Consider the following 25,848-nt stretch of genomic DNA (forward strand, 5'->3'; position numbering starts at 1 on the left):
ACAGGGAAAAGTAAGTCTTCTTCAGGCAATAAGAAAGACCGTAGCACATCTTTTTCTGTATGACTCCAGAATGACCCTGGTACTGATGCCTGCATCTTAGACTTCCTACCTTAGAGGACAATGGCTTTCTCTTAGTTAAGCCACTCTGCTTGTGGTACTTTGTCACAGATGCCTTGAAACTAATACAGACCCTACAGGAACGTAAATCTCAATACTGGTCTAGTCTAATAACTCAGTAATGGGTAAATACTGCAGAAATTCCTTTTCACTCCCATGTAGTAACCTCCTTTAAGAGGTCCAGGAGGTAAAATTAGACTGAATCAAGGTTCTGTTGTTTACTGACTCTGTTAACACAAGCAATCTCCCAAACCCTCTGATTTACTGTTCAATGAAATGTGAGAGTGCTCTGTTGTCTCCAACTACAAACACCATCACTTCCTACTCAAAGGACTGGACTTGGGACTCGGGAGACAGCTTTGGTAAAGTACATGCAAGACCTGAATTTAATCCCCCAAAGCCAGGCTGCATGGACTTGTAACCAACACTAGGAAGATAGAGCCAGGCAGATCTGTGGGGTTCCCTGGCCAGACATACACACACAGACACAGCATACCACACAGACACAGCATTACACACACACACACACACACACACACACACACACACACACACACACACCTACCACATTAAAGGAACTCCTAGAGAACTATTTTAGAGATATTTTATAGCTATCTTAGAAATAGCTCAAGAAATATTGACACTCACAGGATTTGATGCTGGAAGAGCATCCCGACTTCTAAAGCAGGATGACAAGTTGCTAAGGAGATGCAAAGAAGCTCGCTCTGTACATTACACAGCAAGAAGGTGGTAGCGAGCACTGTTCAAACTATTCTTGGAACTCACGGTTTATTTCTACAAAGAGAATTTAATTTTCTAGGCTTCAAATGTTTTAAGTTAGTGTACTAAATGAATACTATGTTAACACTTTTGAACTTCAGTTTCAAATTAACTCTGTGTGTATATATGTATGTATATGTGTGTGTGTCTGTCTGTCTGTCTGTCTCTCTATCTGGTCTCTTCAGGGCCTCACTGTATAGCCATCTGGCCCTTACCATCTAAGACCAAGCTGGCCACAAACTCACAGATATCCACTGTCTTTGCCTTCTGGGTGCTGGGATTAAAAGTATGCATGACCACTCCCAGCCCAGTTTTAATCTTGTAACAGAAAATAGTAAAGGTCACAGAATCACTATTATCTTTGATACCAATTAGTAAGATTCTGCATGCTTTCCATGTTCACAGCCACACTTTGGGGCCTGCAATCTATAAGCAATGAAGACTGCCTCATGGAGGCAAAGCTCATAGTATGTCTTCAGGTTTGGAGGAACAAAACAAATGGGAAGAATTTTAGGAGGAAGTGACCAGAACAAGAAAATCATGTAAATAAATTATGAAAGTCCTTCATGGACTAGATAATATTTTCTCTGAAGAAAAATCGAGATTATCACAGTCACACTTTCTAGAAAAAAATATATCCCATAAGGCCGAGCCAGCTCCAATAATAAAAGACTCAGTAACCATGTTCAAGTTCATGAATAGAAGCTTCTAACAAGTAAAATGGGATCGAAGTGACATCCACTGACCCACACGCTTCGCTCATAGCTGCAGTGCCACGCTGAGGCCGAATGGCCATCTGCTGGGATGCTAGAAGCAAATTTCAGCCTCTCTGAGGGAAGAGGGAAGTTCCAAACCATGCCCGCAGAATGTCTGACAGCCTCCTGTCAAGGACAGGAGCCTAGTGCCCTTCTCGACCCTGAGGAATGCCAAATGCATGTGCTGACATGCTCCAAATGAGGTGTTCAGCACATGGTGGGACTTCCCAGGATTCCTGAAACAGTTGGTCAACATACACCGTGTGAATGAACTTACCTGGGAGGAGGACCCTTCTGTCCCAGTCAAATTTCCAAATACCTACCAAGTGCCCCCTGAGCCCTTGATCTGAAGTTCTCTAGAACCCATGGCCCAGAAAAGTTATAAAGATGATGGTTTTTATTGTTTTAAGACACCGATTTGGAACATTATTTGTTATTCAGCCAATAAATATTTCAAACAAGAGTCACATATGAAAAAGGACGGTTGTAAGGTAGGCTAAGTGGGAAGTTTAGGGACAGCCCTTTGTCAATCATTTGAGTGGTCAGATGTAGTGAAGAGCACAGAGAGAAGAAAGAGGTGTCAAAATCTTTGAAAACATGAAAGGTCAGACCTAAGGAAGACAAAGCCAGGCTGCATGTGGTATGTGGTGTCTGTGTGTGTGTCTGGCCAGGGAACCCCACAGATCTGCCTGGCTTTGTCTTCCTAGTGTTGGTTACAAGTCCATGCAGCCTGGCTTTGGGGGATTAAAGTGTGGGCTATGGGACTGTCAGAGTGATGGAGTATGCAGCAGAGCTAGGCAGCAGCATGTGGGAACACAGCCTGCAGCTCTCAGGACAGCCAGGCCCAGAGATGGGCATCCTCTGTGCACAGGTGAATGTGAGCTCTGAACACGATGATGCACATGTGAGAGAGGGTAACAACGCTTCAGACTCGGGGCTACTTTACAGTTTAAAGGAGTGAGGGAAGGCAGGAGGGAACAAAAAGTTTTAGTCAGAACAGAGAGTCACCAACTCAAACTATATCTATCCAAAGTCCCAAAGGAAAAATAGAGAATGTGCGAGGAAGGCAGTATCTGGAGAGATAGGGGCCGAGCTTGTCAGAACTAATGTAAAATGCCTTCCCAGGAGCATGGTGAGCAGAGCATCCTCTGAGCGGAATGCACAGTGGAAACAAAGGCAAGGAACAGACATGGAGTCTCAGAAGCAGCAATGGGAGTCTGAGAACAATTGACAGTGATTTTCAAAACGCTCAGAGTCGAATAATTGTCCTCTTAGATGTCTGTCTCCAGCAGAACTGTTTCAAGGACAAGGGCACAATGAAGACGTTTTAAACTTTAAAAGCTAAGGGAGACTGATCTGGGGGCTGAGGAGAAGGGCAAGTGCCTGCCACTTCAGCGCTCAAGAGACACAGGCAGGAGGATCAGGAATTCAAGGCCATTTGGGGATACATAGTGAGTTCCTGGCCAGCCTGAGCTATATTATCAAGACCTTGCCAGAGCAAAACTAAGTAAGTAGATAAATTCTAAGGAAGTTTTGAGACCAGCAAACCTACACACTAAAGGAATTCTAGAAGATGGATTTCAGACTATGTCCACAAGATTAGTTATCATGGAAGGAGCAGTAGAAGACACAGAAGGCAGAGAATGTATAGAGAACCAAAACCGGTAAGCCAGAAGCGTGAGGCACGAGCATTAGAAATGTAACCCCCTAAAATATTCATGAATTAGAAAACATTGGCCTGAAAGTGTCTTGAACAAAGAACACGCAGGATAAACAAGACTGGGTCACCAGCTTTCTCAAGCCCTGGCTATCTTTCTCCATTCTGTTGTCTGATCACTTTTCCTCCCAAGTGGTCACGCACTGCCTCAGCTCTTCAATGGTGCTCTTTGTGCTTTAGAATGCCATTTCCTACCTACTACACTCAGGCTGCAAGATGCCACCTTACCCGTGCATATCGAAGTAGCACTGATGGGACTAACTCCCTCTACTCTATTCCCTGACAACTGCTTTGTTCTTGGTGGGTCACCTCTGTTAGAGACAGTAAGCAGGTAAGCTATGCTAATCCAAGGTCCTTTATACTTCAAGTAACCCGCAAATATTTAAATTGCTTTTAGGATCAAATTTTAAAATGAAGAAGACCCAAGATGATTACACTCATCGTTATAATTTATCAGCACGAGTCTTAAAATTAAACTATGACTAATATAAATTATATATTTGTATATAAACAATATATATTCCAATTACAACTACATATTTTAACAAAGGCATCATGAAGGTCGTAATTATTCCATAATTATTTATAAATTGGTCAAAAATGTGATCCCCAGTTCCCTAATCAACAGAATTCTTAAATGATTTTTAATTAAAATGTCTGAGGTGGGCAAAACATTTTTCTATATGTTGCCTTACTTTACCATTGAAGTACCTATCACAGATGACCTATGTCATGGCAATAGGTAATTCACAGGAACTTACAAGAGGTCAGACAGTGTGTCTTCATCTTATAACCCTTGTCACCTATAATTGTCCTACACACGGTAAGAACTCGATACATACTGACTGACCTGAAATTCTTGATGATTTTCTCATGAAAACGATTTATAAAACTCAAAGGGATTAGCAGAGGCCTGACTGAAATGGTCGCTCTGGTGCCTGTTTCATCCATGTGTTAAGATGCTGCCAAGCCACACTCATAATCCTCAGAGAAACAGAATCCCTCGTAGAGCTTAGCTATCCCAATTGGTAAGCTGAGCTCCATTATTATTTTACTTAGAAAATTTCCTTTATGTACAACTTGACAAAAACCTCGTTACTGGGTGCTGAGAAAACCTGTTTGGGTACAAGGGCAGCAGCTAAGCTTCCGTTTTCGCCTGGTCTTTTACATGCATTGCTCACCTCTCTAGGGACCACCTCCATCTTGTTGAGGATCGCATCCACAACCCAGAATACGACCGCTAGAATCACTATGTTTAAATGTCGCGCTCCAAGATCTCCAAGCTAGTTAGGGGCTCAGCACTTCAGTACACTAATGCTCATGCAGAACTGCACCTGCTAGTCAAACAGAATACTTTTTTCTTTTGCAGATACTAGAAAATAATCTGTGATGTCTACTCCTCAAGTTTAAAATGACAATACATCCTATTGTCCCATATGCTTGTCTTTTTTTTTTTCCAGCCTGCTTGGTCACCGGGACACAACTGTACAGCCTAACAGAGAATACTCCCCCACAGAGCCATGGCACAAGGGTCCTTCTTCCTATCTGAGGACTTGCTGTGGCCACGAGCCCCACCACTTTATGGCCTGTGACCTGGCTACTTTTATGTTACCTTGACACAGGCTAAAACGTCAGAGAAGAAGGAGCCTCCATTGCAAACATGCCTCCATAAGACTCAGCCATAGGCAAGCACGTAGAGCATCTTCTGGATTACTGATGGATGGGGGTGAGCAGCCCATTGTGGGTGGTGCCTCCCCAGGGCTGGTGGTCCTAAGTTCTACAGGCTGAGCAAGTCAGTAAGCAGCACCCTTCCATGACCTCTGCATCAGCTCCTGCCTCTGAGTTCCCGCCCATCAGGATTTCCTGCCCTGACTTCCTTTGATGATGGGCTGTGATAAGCTAAAATAAACCCTTTCTTCCCCAAATTTGCTTTGGTCATGGTGCTTTCCCTCAACAATGGGAACCCTTACCTGTAACACTAATCTCAAAGCCATTCCCAGTTCCTCTGGAAAACCAAACATTTTATACTGGTTTATTTTTACCAGGCCACTGCGTCTGAGGAGTCAAGAGGTAGCAGAAAAGCTAAGTGTGTTCCTGTTTGTTTGTACTTAGCAAAATGCTTTGTGCCTTCAGAGACAGTCTTCAACTCAGTCACATGAGGAAACCTATGCCAATTTTGTATATGAATCCTGCTTATAAAGTCAACAAGAGCATAGAAAACAACGATTTCTGGTCACAAGGGAGCATGGCTTCAGAAGAGCCAAATTTACTAAGGTCTATTCTTTATAGACTTTTAAAAGTGTGTGTGTGTGTGTGTGTGTGTGTGTGTGTGTGTGTGTGTGTGTGTGTGTGTGGGGGGGTGCTTTGCATGCCTGTATATCTGTGTACCATAAACACGTAGTATTTTTCTGAGGCTAGTAAAGGGCACCAAGTCCCTAGAACTGACTTTATAGATGGTTGTAAGCTGCCATATGGGTGCTAGGAATTGAACCTAGGACTTTTAGAAGAACGTCCAGTACTCTTAACCACTTAGCCATCCCCAAGAATATATTTTGTTTTATTCTGAATATTTTTAAAACAAAACAATGGAGGCAATTTTCTCCTGGAAATTCAGCTACAGGGATCTCTTACCTGAATTGGTAAGAATTACCTGAATTGAAAGGGTTCTACCTCAGGGGTGGAAGATAAATTTTATAAAAACAAACAAACAAAAAAAACATTTTTTTCTGACCAATTCTTATTCCAATAAGAAATATTTCCTGTGACTTGATACTGTCTCCTTGCATATATTCTTTGTGGTAGCTCTGGAATAGATGTGGGGTTGGGTTTCACAGGATCAACACACTGTTGGCTTTGTTGAATTAGCTTAGCTCAACAGCAACTGCAGCTAAGAAACGAAACTCGAAACTCGGGAGGAGCCCAGCTCCTGGCCTTGCAAATTCTTCTCCTGTGTAAAAGTCCTGGCCACACAACTTTTAGTTGACTTTCCTGCACTGCCAAAACTCACCTCAACTAATTTTAATGTCTTAACAGGGGGCTCAGTGTGTGGCTAGAGTCATTACCTAGCACGTATGAAGTCCTGCCAGCTGTCAGCTGACTGTCCGCTCTGTAAAGACAAAGTAGACAGATATGACGGTAGACGGCTCTAACGTGCGTGTAACAACATGGACAGGGTCACTGGGAATAGTTAGAAATTTGATTTTTTTTAAATTAATGACCTTGGAAGGGTCACATAATTGCTTCAGAAAGTTCACTGACATATCGCAAGAATGCCTCGAGGTTTTCCTGGCAAGACAATAAGGCAGAAGGCAATGAAAACACACAGGGCTGATGGGCTGTAGCATAAGACGGTCATGCACCTCCAAACATTTAAACACCGGTATAATCTTCAGGTGTGTGCATAGCAGAACAGCTGTGAATAGCCTATAGAATCAGGCTGTTAGACTGAAAGTGCCTTCAATAAAGAACTCAAACTGTTGGTGACTGTTTCTTCATCTAAAAATAACGCATATAAACAGTAAGTAGCTTACAGAGACCCTTCGATAAATTACATGAGATAATAAATTGAATTTTGAATCAGTGCCTGGCATATGGTAACTGTGGCTTTTCCATTACTGTGACAAAACACCCGAAATGATCAGTTTATAAAGAGGAAAGGTTATTTTGGCTCAGTGGGTCAGTGCATAGATACCTGGGCCTATAGAGGTGTAGTACATTGTAGATATTAGTGTGTGGTAGAGTGGCCCTGCTGATCTCTTTGTCAGCATGCAAAGAGATGGAGAAGAAAGAACTAGGGACTCAACATCTGATCTCACACACACACACACACACACACACACACACACACACACACACACACACACACACACACACTGTACTAGATACTACTTTCTAAAGTTTCCACTGCCTTCCAGTACCAGCACCAGTGCAGACTGAGTCTTTGGGGGACACAGGGTCATACAGTGATTTACCATTACTAGCAATAATCATTTTCCAACCTATCCCATGAATGTTTGCAGAGCACATTCTAAGTCCCTAATTACATGCTCCAGCTGTAGATATGGTGTAATCAATGCACACTCACAGAATCGGTAGACCATAGCAATTGGTATTGGTGGCAATACCAATTTGAAAAAAAATAAATAAAACTTTTATAAGAGCACATCTTTGCATCTTTCTTATTCACAGATTGTCTCAAAAAATATGCTAAGCTTTGCTTGTTTTTCAACTGCTTTTTCTAAAGTGTGTGTGTGTGTGTCTGTCTCTCTCTCTCTCTCTCTCTCTCTCTCTCTCTCTGTGTGTGTGTGTGTGTGTGTGTGTGTGTGTGTGTGTGTGTGTGTGTGTGTGTGCATACAGGTGCCCTCAGAAGCCCGAGAATGCATCTAATCCCTTGAAGCTGGATTTACAGGTAGTAGCGAGTGCCTGGTGCAGGCACTGTGAGGTGACCTTGAATCCTCTGGAAAACAACACAAGTGTTCTTATTCAGTGAGCCATTATCTCTCCACCCCTTCCAGAATCTTCTTGGTACACACACGCCACGATAAGATTACACAGAGGCCCTTAAGCGACACAGATAATGAAGAGATAATGAACAGTAGACATGGTCAAACTATAGATTACCTTCTGGGTTGATCAGCAGAAAGTCACAGCTGTGTGTGACAGGGCCCCTGACAATCAAATCCTCACACCTAGAGCCTGGGAGCAGAAATACCAAGACTGGACAGAAGTATGATTAACATGTTCTTGAATACATTTTTGCTATGTCCAAAAAGGCAGCAATCCAAGAATCTGGTATTATTTAAGTCATGTCATACGTCCATAAAGCTGCTAAACGTTCAAGCAATTGTGCAAGAACTCATCTTGCTGACATAATGAAATTCTTATGAATATTTGAGATGGAGACTAATGCATAGAAGTGCACTTTTAAGCGTCAGATCGGCATCGTGGACTGAGTTGTGGATGCTCTCAGAAGGCACAGTGAGGGGTTTCTGGGAGTGGAGGAGTGACTACAGAGAAGGGACATGGGCGGTTGTCAGAACATGGTCAAAGGAATGGCACATGGTGGACAGTGCCTTTGGGGGAACTGTGAGCGAGGCTGGGGGGGGGAAGGTGGAGGGCTTTTACCTCATCTGCATTTTGTTTCCTGGACGGTTCTTGGATGTGATTTCATGCCTCCTGCAACGATTATTTGCATTTAGTTTATAGGACCTGTTTTTTTCTTGCTGGATGTCGGAGCACAGCTATAGAACCCAGTCTGGTTCTGGTGGTTCTGAGCGTGCTGGGCTCAGCGTGTGCTGCAGCTGGATATGGCCTTCAGCCCTGCTTTCATGCTTCCCCGGATAGAATTTATAGGACTTGCCAGGCACTTGTGCTTAAATTGTCTGTCCTGAGAAGGTTCTGGAAAGGGCTGCTCTATTAATATGTGTTTATTTACATGCTTTTTTAATTTTTTTTTTCTGATCATGTTTTTCTAAACTCAACCTTGGATCACTGCTTTCTTTGTTACATTCGTGTATAAAAGTACACTGAAACGGAAGTAAGACTGTCTACAGGATTACTTACTGCAGCCTGCCTTATTCTTTAAGGTCTTCAAATCTCAGGGCTCACAGACAGATCTGTACAGATTGGGAAAGTCAACAGAGGGTGTGGACCAAAAGATGGAAAATTCAACAATCTGAAAAGTTGGTCCATAAGAGTTTGCCTTGCTCCATTATTTCTCTCTACCTTTTGTCCTGTCCCTCACTCTCTCTAACCACATGCTACTTCTGAAGCTCCTAAATCCTGTCTGAATTACAAGACAGTTTTCTTTGTTCTCATTTCAATTGCCATAAATGTAGCAAAAAAAAAAAAATCCTGTGTTCCTTCTTCCCACTTGAGTGTTTGGACAGATGGGGATGAGAACGATTGTAGAGGCTTCCATTCATGCAGCCAAAGGTTGTGATTTCCTTCTTAATGTGAGTCACTGGTAGGTTGTTTTGCTCAACTGGATTAAATCATTTTCCGTGTAGTCATCACTGGGGAGGGAGGTGCGTAGAGAATAGGGAGTCTGTTCTCAGTTCTTCAAGAGAAAGGATACATTTTCAAATGCTTCCCTGGAGCCCAGGGTTTTTCTGTTTTGATGTCTTTGTTCTCAGTGCTAAGGACTATACACAGGGTTCAGAACACTCTAGACAAGTCCTCTGTCACTTGTCCACATCCCTAGCTCTGCAATTCTGAATAACGGAGACATCTAACTCTACCGTCTTACTTGGTTTTATTTGTTTATTTCATTGTAAAATGATCTTATTTTTATAGGAAAAAGCATGCCTATTTGACCTTTAGAAGTGAACCTTCTCTTTGAAACAAAAATACTAATTGTATCTAGCATCTGAGAGATACAAGATACTAAATTCTACTCCTGAGAAAATGAATAGCATGCATATATATATATATATATATATATATATATATATATATATATATAGTAGCTGTCTTCAGACACACCAGAAGAGAGTATCAGGTCTTATTACAGGTGTTTGTGAACCACCATGTAGTTTCTGGGATTTGAACTCAGGACCCCTGGAAGACCAGTCAGTGCTCTTCACCACTGAGCCATCTCTCCAGCCTGGAATAACATATTTTTAAATTCTGTGTTTATAAATACTTTGCCAGCATGTATGTGCATATGCATGCAGCACTGTGGAGGACAGAAGATGGTGTCAGATCCACAGGAACTGACATTATAGGTGATTGTTGTCAGCCTCTCCATGAGTGCTGGGAACCAAATCTGGGTCCTCCGCAAAAGTAGCAGTGTTCATAACTGCTGAGCCATCCCTCCACCCCTCTTATTTCATTTGTACCAGGGCTACAATTACTTCTGAACTCTAACATTTAAGTTGTGTCAATGCTGTGGCATCCACTCAAAACAAATCCTTACAAAAGGGAAAAAGAAGCATTTTAAAACACAAACACACACACACACACACACACACACACTCTCTCTCTCTCTCTCTCTCTCTCTCTCTCTCTCTCTCTCTCTCTCACACACACACACACACACACACACACACAAGTTTTGATCATATCCATGCCCACTCTGCCTTCCAACTCCTCCAAGACCTCCCTTCCAACTTCATGATGTATTGTTGCTGTTTAACATGGAGTCAACTTAATACCAAAAGCAGCATCTTAACTTCTGTAGTACCCTTGGAGAGAAATTTCCCTACAGCTCATGGGAAAGTTGGAAAACACTGTGTGAACTAGGGCTGTGTCAAGGGAACCCATAATCAGTGATATGCACGTATGTGTGTCACTTGAAGTGAAAAGAGCCATAAAACATTAGCACGGTGTTTAAGTCTCCAGGGCAGGGAGGTAGGTACTCATTCCATAGTGGCAAACGCACAAACATTTGCGCAAAAGTCCTCTGATAGCCACGGGGACAATCATTCAGTGCTTGCCTTATCTATGCAGCTCCATCGAAGCCTTTCTGCTTCTAAAAGTTGCTAGCTCCTCTCCCCTCTTAGTCTTTCTGTGCATGTGCCTCTCCAATCTCTCTCTCTTTCTAATTAATATCTCCATAACCTTCAAACAAAGCTCAAATGTGCTTTCGTCAGAGATGCCTCTTTGAAGCACCTCCTCAAAATAGGCCAAGTCCTCTGGACTTAAATCTCTACACAGCCTTCAGTACTTCCCTGCTTGGTAGACATTATAGACCAACTCACATGCATCTGACTGCTGTGAGTCCCTGTTCTAATGCTATGAGGAGACACCGTGACCACTACAATTCCTATAATAGAAAGCATTTAATTGGGGACTGGCTTACAGTTTCAGGGGGTTACCCCATCATCATCATGGCAGGGAGCATGGAGGCATGCAGGCAGCCACTGAGCAGTAGCTAAGAGCTACATTCTGATCTGTGGGCAGAGAGAATGAGTCCGGGGCTGCTGAGGGCTTCTGAAAGTTCAAACTCACCCCCAGTGACATACCTCCTCCAACAAGGTCACGCCTCCTAATCCTTCTAATCCTTCTCAAAGAGTGCCAATCACGGTTGACTAAGCGTTCAAAAATATGAGTCTATGGAGACAATTTACATTCAAACATTCTAGATTCTCCTCAGCTATTGTCAGCCTTCAAGAACTCAGAGCATAATGGCTCCACAGGCTTTGCCTGAACATAAAGTCTGAATAGATCTCCTGAGCTGGGTATTCAAAAAAACTTCCACGGCTTTTTAAAAGGGTAGGGGGCTCAGGCTTTCAAGCACCCATACCCCCGTGTACCTGTTCCCCTCCACACAGAAAAGCAAAACCCAACAACAGTTACTGGACTGAGTAGTACAGGACAAAGCTATTTGCCTTTCTGTGTAGAGGCACTAATGATGCTACTTCCTAGGGGTAACCACACTGATCAAAACAGCCGGGACTAGTAACTGTGCCTTGTCTACTCTATACTCTGAATTGCAGTCCATTCTGTTTATTCTTTCACTCTGAAGCACTCATTGAATGCCAGTTTTTGGTGTTTTGAGTTTTTTGCAAAAGCACTGTCAAATGCTGTGAGGAACAGGACACGGCTAATAAGAGCTCTTATTTGCAGAGGGTGTACCATGTTCTAGGACTATAAATTGTCAAGTGGTGATTTTCAATCAGCACTCCAAGTTAAATTGCCCTTTCATGAAAAACCAAAGCCTCCGCCACACTGTGGAATTAAAGGACTAAGTGGCCTTTGTGATCTACATTATGCCTTTTACCTAAGTCAAAGCATAGAGAGCTGTGTGCGAGGTTTCAGGTCTAATTAAAAGTCTACTTTTTCAAGGGTCTTAATTATATACCGGGACATGAGACCAGCAAGAGCTCCCCTTGCCAAATGTGGTATTACTCAGTATCTAGTCTGCAAAATCCCAGAATTCTCATTCAAATCCTTTGGAAGACAAAATCCATTTGACTGGTCTGTAAAGTCAACTTTTCCAATCATGTTAAGCCATGGAGAAAACAAAAGAACAACCAAAAAGCCTAACCATTGTTTACCCAGCATATCCTCGTCAGAGTGCCTACCAAATTCAAGTATGGTCTACACAAAAGTATGAAAGCCAAGGACCCGTCTCAAGGTTAGACTATGGGGAAGATTCCTGAACTCAAAGAAAGACCATAAAAGATTCTAAGCAAAAAAGTGGAGCATTCAAAAAATGTCAGGGGTCTGTCTTGACTGTGCTGAAGGTTAGGAGTGCCGTCAGCAGGGACCTCAGTAAGGAAGTGAGGGTTAAATTATCAGATTTTTATTTTGGTTTGAGATAGAGTCTCAGGTAGACCAGGCTAGTCTCTAACTCATGATGTAGTTGAGGCTGAGGCTGGCTTTGAACTTCTCCTCGCCCTCCTGCCCCCATCTCCTGCTTGCTGGGATTGTAGGTGTATCTAGCCAGGCTCAGTTCAAGTCGAGTCCTCAGAGGAACATTCTTATAGCAGATGGAAGGTGAAAGGGATATGAACAAGACACGAAGCATACAATATGGAAGCCTGGGTGATCAATAAGGCTAGATGTAACCCACAGTGAGGCATCTGGGAACCATGAAACCATGTTTTTTAAATAAACTGGTTTTCAGAATTTGTGGATAAAATGTTCATAGAAAAACTGTTGACAGTAGCCAAAGGGCATAAATATCCCAAATGTGCCTCCGCTGAAGAACAGATTTTTTTTAAATATGGCATAATCAAACAACGAAAGAGTATTGAGCTGTAAAAAGGAATGGGTTTGGGCACACACCATGACACAATAAGCTTCGAAACAGTACAAGTAAATAAAGCCCTACATAAATGGTGGTCCATTATCTGTGTCCCTTTCTTAACAAAATCCAGCACATACAAGTCTATGTATACAGGAGGCAAGTTGGTGGATCTAGTGGAATGAGGGGAGGAAGTTTGGTGCAGCTGCTCAATGGGTCATGAGTTTCCTGTGGGGGAGTGAACAACTCCAGGGCTAAACACGGCTGATGATAGTGCTAAATGTCCAATGCTCTGAATACAAGGAACAAACTGAATCATATTCTTTAAACTGTGCGATGTATGCTGTACAATTTTAAAAAAAAGAAAATACAAAGTTTAAAGTAAAATCATGGAGGTTAATAAAAACCAATCTAACAACACAAAGGGTTAAAACTACTCCTGAAATAATCAACTTTCCAGTCCTCTATTATAAAATAAAGTGTTTACTTTAGTTTTAATATTTAGTCCAGAAGTTCAATATATGTATATGTATATGTATATGTATATGTATATGTATATGTATATGTATATGTATATGTATATGTATATGTATATGTATATGTATATGTATATGTATATGTATATGTATATGTATATACTTGTTCAAAAGTGAAGAAAGGCTTCTAAATAAGAGTAGCACCCTATGCATGGGGATTTAGTCACTTCCTGGGAATGAAATAGTGAATATTTGGATTATAATATTCCCCAGAAATCCTTGTCATACAAAAGAAAACAAAACAAGGTTCTAAAACAACTGACATTAATTGTTCTAATACCTGAAATTGAGTAGGACCTCAATTTTCTTTTTTTTTCTTTTAAGATTTATTTATTTTATTTATAGAAGTACACTATAGCTATCTTCAAACACACCAAAAGAGAGCATCAGATTCCATTACAGATGGTTGTGAGCCACCATGTGGCTGCTGGGAATTGAACTCAGGACCTCTGGAAAAACTATCAGTGCTCTTAACTGCTGTGCCATCTCTCCAGCCCCCTCAAATTTATTTTGTTAAACATTGGGAAATGTTCAAAAGTGGACGTAGTGATATGCTTCTAGTATGTTGTTCCAGTTTGCTTTTTGTTGCTGTGATAAACATGACAAAGAGCAAGTAGGAGAAGGAGGGGCTTGTTTGGATTCCAAGTGATAGTCCGCTGCACCAGCTCCACTGGAGCCTGTCTGACACGAAACAACCGTGGACAGCAGGCCAGAGATATGTGTTCCTCGGAACCTGGTCTCCCGGAGACACTTGGCCACTCCTCCTTGACTTTCTGCCTAGCTGATTGGAGTTACATATTTGCTCTTTTGTTTCTTTTTCTACTAACAGGAACATAGTTACATGGAAGAAAACATTATTTTATTAGAGGAAGGTGGTGGGCCCCTCCTTTAGGTAAAAACAGCATGAGTAGATACAGGACTACTACAGAGCCATTGCCCTACACAGGGACATATGGTGAAGAAGGTGATAGATGGGTTAATATTGATGGAAAGAGAGTACTATATTATTCTTTAAATTTTATAGAACACTTGGCCAGATCAGGTCCCCGTGCTTGCCTATTATCAAAAGGAACTTTCCTATCTTTAAAAAGACAATTACATAAATTTTGGCTAAGAGAGAGTAAAAGACTAAGGATTCCTTTCAGCTGGCTGTCCTGTTGTTATCCGAGAAATGATGTTTAAAGATCGAGATAAATGAGGTTTATGATCACTGTCTGGCACCAGTCTGATTCTCAGGAAAGTTTATTTCCTGTTTTACTTTCTGTTCTGAACGTCATGTAAACTGTTAAACTTTTTTCTTGGTTATTGTTTGAGTGTACCCTGGCAGGGGGCTGAAAAATTAGCTCCTGTTCAAGCATTGTATATAACCGCAAAGCAGATTTCAGTAAAATCGCAGCAGATTCAAACCACCCTGAGTGTGCTGTGTCTGTCTGTCTTTGCGCCGAACCTGTGCCTTCCTGAGTACCAGAGCCCTGCTTCTCTGGTGGTGTCCTCGGTCTGAGCGGTCCGTGGCAATAGTCCATTAAGAGAAGCCAGCATAGGAACTCAAGGCAAGGACATGAAGGCAGAACCTGATACAGGAACCATGGAGGAACTCTGTGCATACCGGCTTGCTTTCCTCGTCCAAACTACTTTTTTTGGATAGTCCAGCCCTACTTGCCCAGGAATGGTACTGTGCATAGAGGACTGGGCCCACCCGCATCAACCAGCAATCAAGAAAAAAAAATGCCACTTAGACTGAACCACCAACCAAAGAGCATACAAGGGCTGAACCTAGGACCCCTACACATTTGTAGCAAATGTGCAGCTTGGTCTTCACGTGGCTCCCCTAACAACCAGATCTGGGGCTGTCTCTGATTCTGTTGCCTGCCATGGGATCCTTTCCCCAAAACTGGACTGCCTGACTGGGCCTCAGTGGGAGAGGATGCACTTAATCCTGCTACAACAGGATGTGCCAGGGCAGGATTGCACCCAAGAGGAGTAAGGTGATGGGGGTAGGAGTATGTGAGGGTAGGACTAGGAGGAAAGGAGAGATAGGAGGGGGTGCAATCGGGATGTAAAGTGAGTAAATTAATTAAGATTGCAGTTGTGAGAAGGGTGAGGATATTTTGATACATCCAGATGTTACTTAGATTTGATGGGCTATGGGAACTGATAGATAGGAATATCTTTACCGACAAGAAATGGAAACACTGCTGAAGGAAGAGTCCAAGAACGAGGTATCACAGTTCCAAGGGGAAGGAACGAAGAAGGGATGACGGGTCAGAGATCTTAGACACCACTGCGGAATAAATGATGGGTCTCCCTGTCTGGAATTCATAGGTATAGGATCGAGGAGGCAGAATGGAAAGGAAAAGTTAATGTTTCAGTTGCTGAAATATACGTAGGGTCATGTGTGTGTGTGTGTGTGTGTGTGTGTGTGTGTGTGTGTGTGTGTGCACGTGTGCTCTGTATGTATGAATGTTCATGTTTATGGGTGACGCCATGATGCAGGGAGGGTTGTAGAGGTCAGAAGATGACCTGAGGTATTCCTGCCTTTGGCCTTGTTTGAGATGGGGTCTCTTGTTTTTCTGCTGCTCACAGTAGATTAGCAACCCCAATGTCCATTCTCCTGGGAGGGACTTGCTGGTTTTACTGGCTGTGAGGTGCATGTTTTAACAGCTGATCTCTACCCCGGTCCTGAAGGAGGGCGGGTGTCATTTAATCAGACTCAGAAAGTTGTGGATGCTGAAGAGAAAACAGATTTGGATTCAAACCCCAACATTGCTCTGTATCTCACTGAGAAAGCCACACGACTTCTCTGGGCTTTCGGTTACTTGCCATTGTAGTCACAAATGGTGTTATTTTGAAGTCTAATTTTCATTGAAGAAAATTAATTCATTAAAAAATCTATTTAAAAATTGTCTGAGTTTTCATAGAAAAATCTACATTGTTTTGAAGCTGGAACATGTTGCTCCTGAGGAATTGGTTAAGAACCTAGTTCTTTGGTACACCGAGCATGTATAAACAGCAGGCACTCAATATCTGTAGAATAAACCGGTAAAAGTATGATATATTAGAGGGAGCAAAATCAGAAAAGCAAACCTTAATTCTTGCATTTTATCATAAAACAAAATCTTCTTTAAAATAACATCATTTACAAAGCAGAATGAATTTAATCATCATCACAGCTTCTGAACATTTATATTTTGTTCAATAAAAATCACTCCTGAGACCATATTAAATTATATCCAATAGTGTTCTTACTAAGGCATGTAAGAAAGACAAATTGTATAACAGTTGCTACAGTTTTTCAGAAGACTGGAGAAATATCTACTGAATACCTATACTATTTGAAAGAGCCTGTGTTGGCTAGGAAGTTTCACATATTTTCTCCTTTTTTACAGATGCAGCATCAACACAAACTTATGATTTGAATGAGAATGGACACAAATCAGATAGAGCTAATGCATATGAGTTTTCTATAATAAAAAAAGACAATAAAGGACATCGAATGGAGGAAGAAAAAAACAATAAAAAGTTTTGTGGTGGTGATGAATTGAACCTTGACCTTTGAGCACACAAGAAAGGGAGACAAACATCTCAGAACTGACACACCTTCGATCTTAGTCCACATCTCCTGCTGGTTTTACAGCACTGTGAATGTGGTTATTCAAAGAGAGTTGGCAGAGTCCTGGGGTAGTGCAGAGTACCATAGAGTGAGACTGGGCGTGTGTGTGTGTGTGTGTGTGTGTGTGTGTGTGTGTGTGTGTGTGTGTGTGTGTGTGTGTGTATTCTTGTCTTTCACTTATAAAAACACCAATTTTACAATGGGAAGTAAACTCTAAGGATCTTACCCAATCTGATTCACATATCAAGGACCACACCTTCTAAACCTTATCCTCGAATTAAATGTCTGCCCTCTTAGTACCTCACAATGAGCATTAAACTTCAAAACATAACCCTCAGTTCTGGAGGCCAAGATACATAAGGAAATTTGTTCCAGATAAGTGAAAGAGCTGAGAGTTAAATTCACAATCTGGCTTCAGAAGTCCTCTCGTAATTACTAAGAAAATACTTATTTGAAGCACATGCAAAACTGGGCTGACAAGGAAACTGTTATCCAGTTGCGAAATGGTGGCCAGAGGAACTTTGGAGAAACCAAAACCAAGCTTTAAAACAGTAATATTCTATCTCACGCCAGTCAGAATGGCTAAGATCAAAAAACTCAGGTGACAGAAGATGCTGGCGAGGATGTGGAGAAACAGGAAGACTCCTCTATTGTTGGTGGGATTGCAAGCTGGTACTACCTCTCTAGAAATCAGTCTGGAGGTTCCTCAGAAAATTGGACATGAGAACCCAGCTATACCACTCCTGGGCATATACCCAAAAGATGCTCCAACATATAACAAGGACATATGCTCCACTATGTTCATAGCAGCCTTATTCATAATAGCCAGAAGCTGGAATGAACCCAGATGCCCTTCAACAGAGGAATGGATTCGAAAAATATGGTACATCTACACAATGGAGTACCACTCAGCTATCAAAAACAATGACATCATGAAATTCATAGGCAAATGGATAGAACTAGAAAATATCACCCTGAGTGAGGTAACCCAACCACAAAAAAATACACATGGTATGCACTCACTGATAAATGGATATTAGCCCAGAAGCTTGGAATACAATTCACAGACCACATGAAGCTCAAGAAGGACGACAACCAAAGAGCAGATGCTTCAGTTCACCTTAAAAGGGGGAACAAAAATACACATCGGAGGGGATATGGAGACAAAGTTTGGAGCAGAGGCTGAAGGAATGGCCATTCAGAACCTGCCCCATCTGGGGATGTGTGTGTGTGTGTGTGTGTGTGTGTGTGTGTGTGTGTGTGTGTGTGTGTGTGTACACGTCCACCAAAACTAGACAATATTGATGAAGCCAAGATGTGAATGCTGACAGGAGCCTGATATAGCTGTCTCCTCAGAGGCTCTGCCAAAGCATGACAAATACAGAGGCAAATGCTAGCAGCAAACCATTGAAGGAGTTAGAGAAAGGATTGAAGGAGCTGAAGTGGCTTGTAACCCCATAAGAATAACAATACCAACCAACTAGAGCTCCTAGGGACTAAACCACTATTCAAAAACTACACATGGACAGACCCATGGCTCCAGCTGCATATATAGCAGAGGATGGCCTTGTTGGGCACCAGTGGAAGAAGTCCTTGGTCCTGCCAAGGCTGGAGCCCCCAGTGTAGGGGAATGTCGGGGGGCGGGGTAGGAAAAGGTGGTAGTTGGGAAGGGGAACACTCTTATAGAAGAAGGGGAGAGGGACGGGATAGGGGGCTTATGGACAGGAAACCAGGAAAGGGAATAACATTTGAAATGTAAATAAAAATATCTAATAAAAACAAAGAAAAAAATCATAAGATTTCAATGTGACACAGGTGCAATGGAAACTGGGATACAAAAAAGAGGGCTATTCTAGACAGAGACACAAATCATGGGAGCATAAAAGGGCCTAGTGTCATGGGCAATGTATCTGATTGTTCCTCGGCTTATGTCTGCTTCATGGTGTGAACGAGTCATAGTCAATCTATTCCATTTGACAGAGAAATGGCATTGGAAAAAAATATTAGACTGTCATGTCTAAAATTCCTTCTAAGAGACATTCGGACTTTACAGTCAGTAGTGCGCCACCGATGGCTGCAGAAGAACTACCCATGATCCAAGAAAATAGCGGTCAGTCCTGTGGAGGAAACCTAGGGAGAGAAACAAGAGGCTTCAATAATATCTCAGTCAAGAGACAAGGGATATTTTGGAGAACAACAGTGGAAATGAATATGAATGAACATTCCTAGGCAACGTGGCTGGGCATGGCTGGGTGTAAGTGCCTGAAAAGACATTGATAGTTGGGAAGAATTAGAGCCAGTCAGAAGACAGTGGGGAAGACAGCTATCAATCCTTGGGAAAGAATGAAATTGCATCCTTAGCAGAATTAATTTCACCTTCCTTTACTAACCCATAACAGCCCCGAAGGCTAAATACTAGAGATGTGAACATTCTAGAAATTGGGGCACCTTAGTTTCCATCTTCGATCTAACATGGCTTCTCTTTTGTCATCCTAAACCTTCAGGGAGACTATACTTAGATAATTAAGATATTAGTTATTGAATGACCTCTCCCTAACCCTAAGAACATCCAATGAGCCCTGAAATGCCTCTCTGGGTAGAGACCTGACATTGTAAACTGGCCCCAAATATTATAAACTATTTGGATCAACTGGATTAGATGATGGCTTGGGCACAGTAGAACATTATACTTGACCATCCCCTCCTTTAAGAGATTAACCCAACTGAATCTGGCAATTACCTAGATGGGACACCACCTGTTAGGAAAGCTGATGTACCTTGAAGACCGACAAAAGGAATGGGAGGAATAATTGATAAGATAATATACATTTCAAGAGCCCCTCTCTCATGCTATTGCTTATAGTTCACTGTTAAGTCTGCCTAATTTCTGGGTTCTAACTCAAAAGGCATAACTTTTCCCTTCATCTTTCTATCTCTTTTGATATAAGCCAAGATCCTAAGCACACTTGCCCCGGCACACAAGATGTTCTCACTCTTTGGAGACACTCATCCCACCCTACTTCAATATGGCTGCTTGCTGATCTCCATCGCTGAGTCTTAGACCCTAATCTGAAAGGTACCATGGTCTCTTTTTCTCCAGCTCCCAGCAGCTGCTGAGATTTATAGGTTTACTACTCTTTTCTCTCAAACTCTAAAAAAGATTTTTTAAAAATGATCCTTGAGCTCCCTTCAGAATCCAATGCTTTTAATTTCCTTTATCATTGAGACTCAGAAGTCACAAAATGAAACCATGATTCCAGGGCTACAAACTTTCTATGACTGGCTACTATCATAGTGTATCCTCAAGCCCAGTACATTAGAGGCTAATCAAAATCAGTGTGTGTGAATAAAAGGGTAGTCATGGCTCTTGAGTGAATAACCAAATTTTTGCCACACTTTGTGTGTGTGAATATGCTTCGTGTGTGTGTGTATGTGTGTGTGTATGTGTGTGTGTGTATGTGTGTGTGTGTACACCTGTGTATGTGTGCTGTAAGTATTGAATTTGCATTATGTGGGAGCATGCTCCTATGTGTGCACAAAAGGGTGTAGAAGAGGTTGTGTCTTTCTTGATCACCTCCCATTGCACTGCTTGAGACAGGGTCTCTTACTGAACTGGAAATCTACTCTTAGGGTTAATCTAGTTGGTCAGCATGCTTCCAGGATTTGCCTGCCTTCACCCTTGACCTTATTGCTGGGGTTACAAGTATATGCAGCCAGGCCACATTTTTATGCTGGGGATTTGAACTTGGGCAAATACTCTTACCCACTGAGCCATCTCTCCAATCCCTGCTAAGAACATTTTAGGTGGAGAAATTGGTTCTCAGGACCTCACAAAGTCACAGGATACTCCTGTGATAACTTGAGAACAAATATATCATTTTATAAAACCCATGTTCCTACCCCAGCAGCCTCCTCCCTAGGATTGGTTACATCCAATTTCTCTCTACAGGACTAGGACAATATTCTGAGTTTGTGAGCTTGGCAGGAAAGTAGCTCTCCACCCTCCCAAGCAGGAGGAAGGGATGACTCAAAGCCAGAGATTTATCATTCAGACTGAGAACTTCAGCAAAGCAAGATTATAAAGCAATGGCAGATGAAATAGGACTCCTTCATCCTGTCAATTTGGGGAACTAAAGAACCCTTTGCCAGATCTGCTGAGTCTTTCTCTGCATGTTCGAATTCTATCTTTTCTTTGAGGTCCAGATTGACGACTGCTTCCTTTACAAAGACTTTTCTATCACTAGGCAGATGCTGCCTCCTGCATACATCTGCATATTCTTAGACAGCATTGGTATGTACTGTCTACATGTCTACATGGCTTCAGGCTCCAAAAGCTAGAAATAACACTATGTGCCCAAGCCATCACTCAATCCAGTTGACCTGCTCTAAATAGCTGCCCATTCTGTCCACAAGTAATCTTTTCCATGGATAAACAAAGCTGCTGCTATATATTGGCCCTGGACAACCTGTATGGAATTATCCTACATAGTGTACACTTATAAAATAATTTATTATGTCCTACTACCTTATGAGATAATAATAAGGATAATAAAATCCTAGAAATTGAAGGGTTGAGTTGACCAGATTCATATAGGTGTAGGTGACGAAGACAGCCTTAGGAGTTCATGAACACTGTGCTTCAGGTAACCCACTGTAGTGATCTCCAAGCCCCTCTTCTTAGCATATCCACATCCCCACGCATTCTTTATCCTGAAGAATTGTTGTCCACTTCTGCATAGCTCCCACCAACCTACAGTGTATTATACTGTGGTATCCTTCTCCTCAACTTGTGGCTTCTAAATTGCCGTTGCCTTCCATCCTTTCTAACCCCAGGATATTTTCACAGGCCATTTCCTCCATCTAGAAGATTCTTTTAGGTTCCAAATCTAACCTGCCGATGGATCTCTATTTACCCTGCACATCATTATTTAAATGTCACGATGTGTTGTTCAACTGGAGAAAACCTTCCCTCTACACTCAGACCAGTCCAATTCTAACAGGTCACAGTGGATCTGGTTAATATCTCTCTAGATTATAGATCTCTCTAGGGCCATTTGCATACTCCACTCATTTGCTTATCTTCAGGGAGGAACCCAGTTTTTGATCTTTCTTTTATTACCACAAGCTTGGTTTATTGACTAAAATGGTAGTGTGTGTGTGTGTGTGTGTGTGTGTGTGTGTGTGTGTGTGAGAGAGAGAGAGAGAGAGAGAGAGAGAGAGAGAGAGAGAGAGAAAGAGATGTGCATGTACAAAGTGGGTGGAGGAGATTGGGTCCTCTAGAATTAGAGATACAGATGGTTGTGACCAGCTGTGTAGATGTTTAGACCTCTAGAAGAGCATCCAGGCTCTTAACCTCTAAAGTATTTGCTTTTTAATCCAGTGGCTATTCCCTAGGGAAGCACACTGCTATGGGAAATAGAACATGGGTGTTGGTCCAAATTTCAAAAGCTGACTATCACACCAGATCTGTGGATGTATGATTCCTCCCACCTGCTTCTTCACTGTAGTGGAAGCCATACTATGAGGATTCAGAAATCCTGACAATAATGGTCCAGTGACCTAGCAACTAAGAACCCTAAGATCTTCCCAGATACAGCTTTGTGTCATGATGCACGAATGGCTGACATGACCACAAAAAAATGCACAGCTGAGGCCCGGCAACAGTGCTTCTTGCCCAGGTTTGTTTCAGACCTCAGCTTCCTTCTCTATCAATCACTTAGCTGCACATGCAGAAAGATACAAACATGCCAGGATGGGCAAGAGGCTTCGGGTTTACCAGGAACAGAGGAAAAGAGTAGAGGAAGAATGATCATAGTGTGAGCAAAGTCTCAACTAAGTGCAGACGTGTTCACACCTCAGCTCGTTCTGTACCTGATTTAAACCTGACTCTATAAAGGAAGAGGCTGAAGCTTGGTATAAAAGTAACATTAATTTCCAGACATAAATATCACCTTAGAAGGTTAAGGCTGAATGAGATCACCCTTTCTAGCTCTTTCTGAACTCTGGCTGGCTGCTTCAACTCAGCTGCTCTGGCTCAAACTCTTCTCCAAGCTGACTGACTCGATCTGGCTTCTCTCAGCTTCTCACTGAATTGCTCTGCTTGGACTCAAACGAACTCTGGCAATTTGTTCTACTCTTCTGGTTTCTTCTTATTCTCTGGCTTCAACTGTCACTGGTGACCTGCACTGAACCACATGAATTCATGAAGGAACTCGGCTCCACCGCACTGCACTGACTTCCAACTGACTGACCCCCCCCTACACTGCTCTTAAATAGCTTGTCTCCTGTGCTGTTCTCCTGTGAACTGGGCGTATCCTATCTCTGACTCTTCCTGTCAAATCTTACTCTGATTCATCACTTAGATTGCCCTTCAATTAGATGTCACTTTCAACCATGGCTGTTTCCTTCTACAAACTAATTTTACCTTAAAGGTATATAGTAAGTATGTGTCTTTATTCTAGCCACAGGGATTAAAGGTGGTAGCATTTCTGCATTCCAGCCAAAGCACATAGACCTAGGTCTTTGGATGTGATCCATAGCCAACCATGTTGCTTGATTAAAACTCCTCTACAGCCTGGGAGAGGTTCATTTCTCATTCGTAGTCTCAAAGCAGGTAACAAGTGAACGTTGTTACCCAGAGCTTCGTTTCTACACAGAATTTGCTTCTACCACCCAAGACACTACCTCCAGGCAGTTCTCTTTCCTCACTCTGGGTTCTCTGTAAGTGCACACTGAAAGTTCTAATTTTTGATTCTTTAGAGTCAACTTGACCCTGATATATGTGGGAAGAACTAGGTAACAGTAATATTTGAGCACACTGTGTTTCAAGATTAATGAAATATTTGAAAATGAATTTCAAATTCATTTTGGAGTCATTTTTTTTAAAAAAAAGCTACATACTTCTTGAGTGTAAAAATTAACTCTGAATTCTAAGTAATACCAAAATGTTGCCTGCAGAGGGTTTTTTTTAAATATTGTTTTGCTTTTTTAAATGTATCAACTAATTTTTAATGTGCTGTACTTGAATGAATTAAACATAGTCATTATCATTCTTTAATCTTAAATCCTGAAATGAGGGGTTAGATCTAGAGAAAAGACAAGAAAAGCTGCCCCTTTCCTTCCCTGAGATTTTGCCCCAGACCTAGGTCTGAAGTGAAGTGAGATTTAGACATTTCATTCAGGGGATTCGCCAGGACCTCTCAGAAGGTGAGTCACACGCTCGCTGCCTTGCCTGAGCCTCCAGAGATGCTCTTAAGACTCCACCCAAGGCCTGTGGGTTCTCTGAGGATACTGTCCAGGAGCCAGGGGTTTCACAAGCGCTTCCAGATATTCCCAAATCCATCCCAAGCTATGTCCTGACACCAGCTCAGTAAAATTCAGGGGCAACTAATGAGAATTAGCTTCCTTCAAGGATATTCTAGTCTTCTTGCACCTTTAGGTGTTCAAATGATAAATATGTAAATAAGCGGTTTATCTTAGCAAATCCCAATTGTAAAACACTCTCTATTTTAACACAAGGGAGATCAAATACTGAAATACATGCAACATCCTCTCCCTTTAAGCCCAGGGAAGGGGTAACTTCCCGTCTTACACTCAGAAGAAGAACATTAGCTAACAATCCCGTGACAAGGGGGAGTTTCAGCTTTGTATCTTGACTAGCCCACCTCTGTGGTGGCCAATTTCTGATTAATTTTGTCTCCTGTGGTAATGGCACACTCTGCAAACTAAGAGTCTCAGCAGGCTCCCAGAGGAACGGGCTCTCTGACTCAACCACTAATTGCATGTTCAGGACACTCTTATTCTTCCGTATAAACTCAAGGAACGACTCATTTTCTGAAAACGTGCTTCCTTCCCTTACTTATTTCCATCATGCCCCCGAAATACTGTTGCATCAGTTACTCTATCAGAATTGAGGGAGTGGGAGATTAATTCCAAACAGAAAGCTACAAGCTTGAAAAGCTTCTATGGCCAAACTAGCACCCCCTCTCTGTCTCCAGCCTCTCAGCGTCTGTATTTGGTTTCTCGGGGACTTAACACAGGACCATACCCCCAGGCGTGGAGTGGATATGCATGCAGGTCTCCAGGTTTACTGAAGTCTCTCCACTAGGTGAGCTCTGAGAATTTTATCACCTTGGAAACGCAGCATCATGCTTCCCAATGTACCAACAACAACAAAAAAAAAAATCAAGTACCACAAGATTGGAAGCCTGTGTGGTGGCCCAGCACGTAAAAGTGCTTGCCACCAAGCCTGAGGACCTGGGTTTGGTCCCTGGAATCCATGTGAACTAAGGAGAGAACCAACAGAGAGAGCACATTGTTTTCTGACCACACATGTTATTTCAAATATTTGTATACACACACACACACACACACACACACACACACACACACACACACACACTGATGTTTAAAAAATCTTTAAGAATATTAGGTTTGGTTACTCCCAAATCTAAGTCATAATTCAATACTGTCAATGTCAGTGTCTTCAACTTGGCAGACCACAAACTGGTATACTTTGAGAAACAATTAAAAATCCTCAAAATGACATGACTTCACTTATCAAACTGGCCAGGATGTTGCTAATATATATAGTCACCATCTGTGTGGACAAAGAAGTATCAGACAGACATCATAGGACACTT

The 25,848-nt window shown here is 42.1% G+C and overlaps 1 protein-coding gene across 1 annotated transcript in view; it reads right to left on the reverse strand.

The window, feature by feature from the left end:
- Gda (guanine deaminase) overlaps positions 1 to 25,848 on the reverse strand; it is a 74,200-nt gene that overhangs the window by 47,539 nt on the left and 813 nt on the right. The window lies entirely within an intron of this gene.

This window comes from Rattus rattus, chromosome 2 (assembly GCF_011064425.1).
Source record: "Rattus rattus isolate New Zealand chromosome 2, Rrattus_CSIRO_v1, whole genome shotgun sequence".
Lineage (NCBI taxonomy): Eukaryota > Metazoa > Chordata > Mammalia > Rodentia > Muridae > Rattus > Rattus rattus.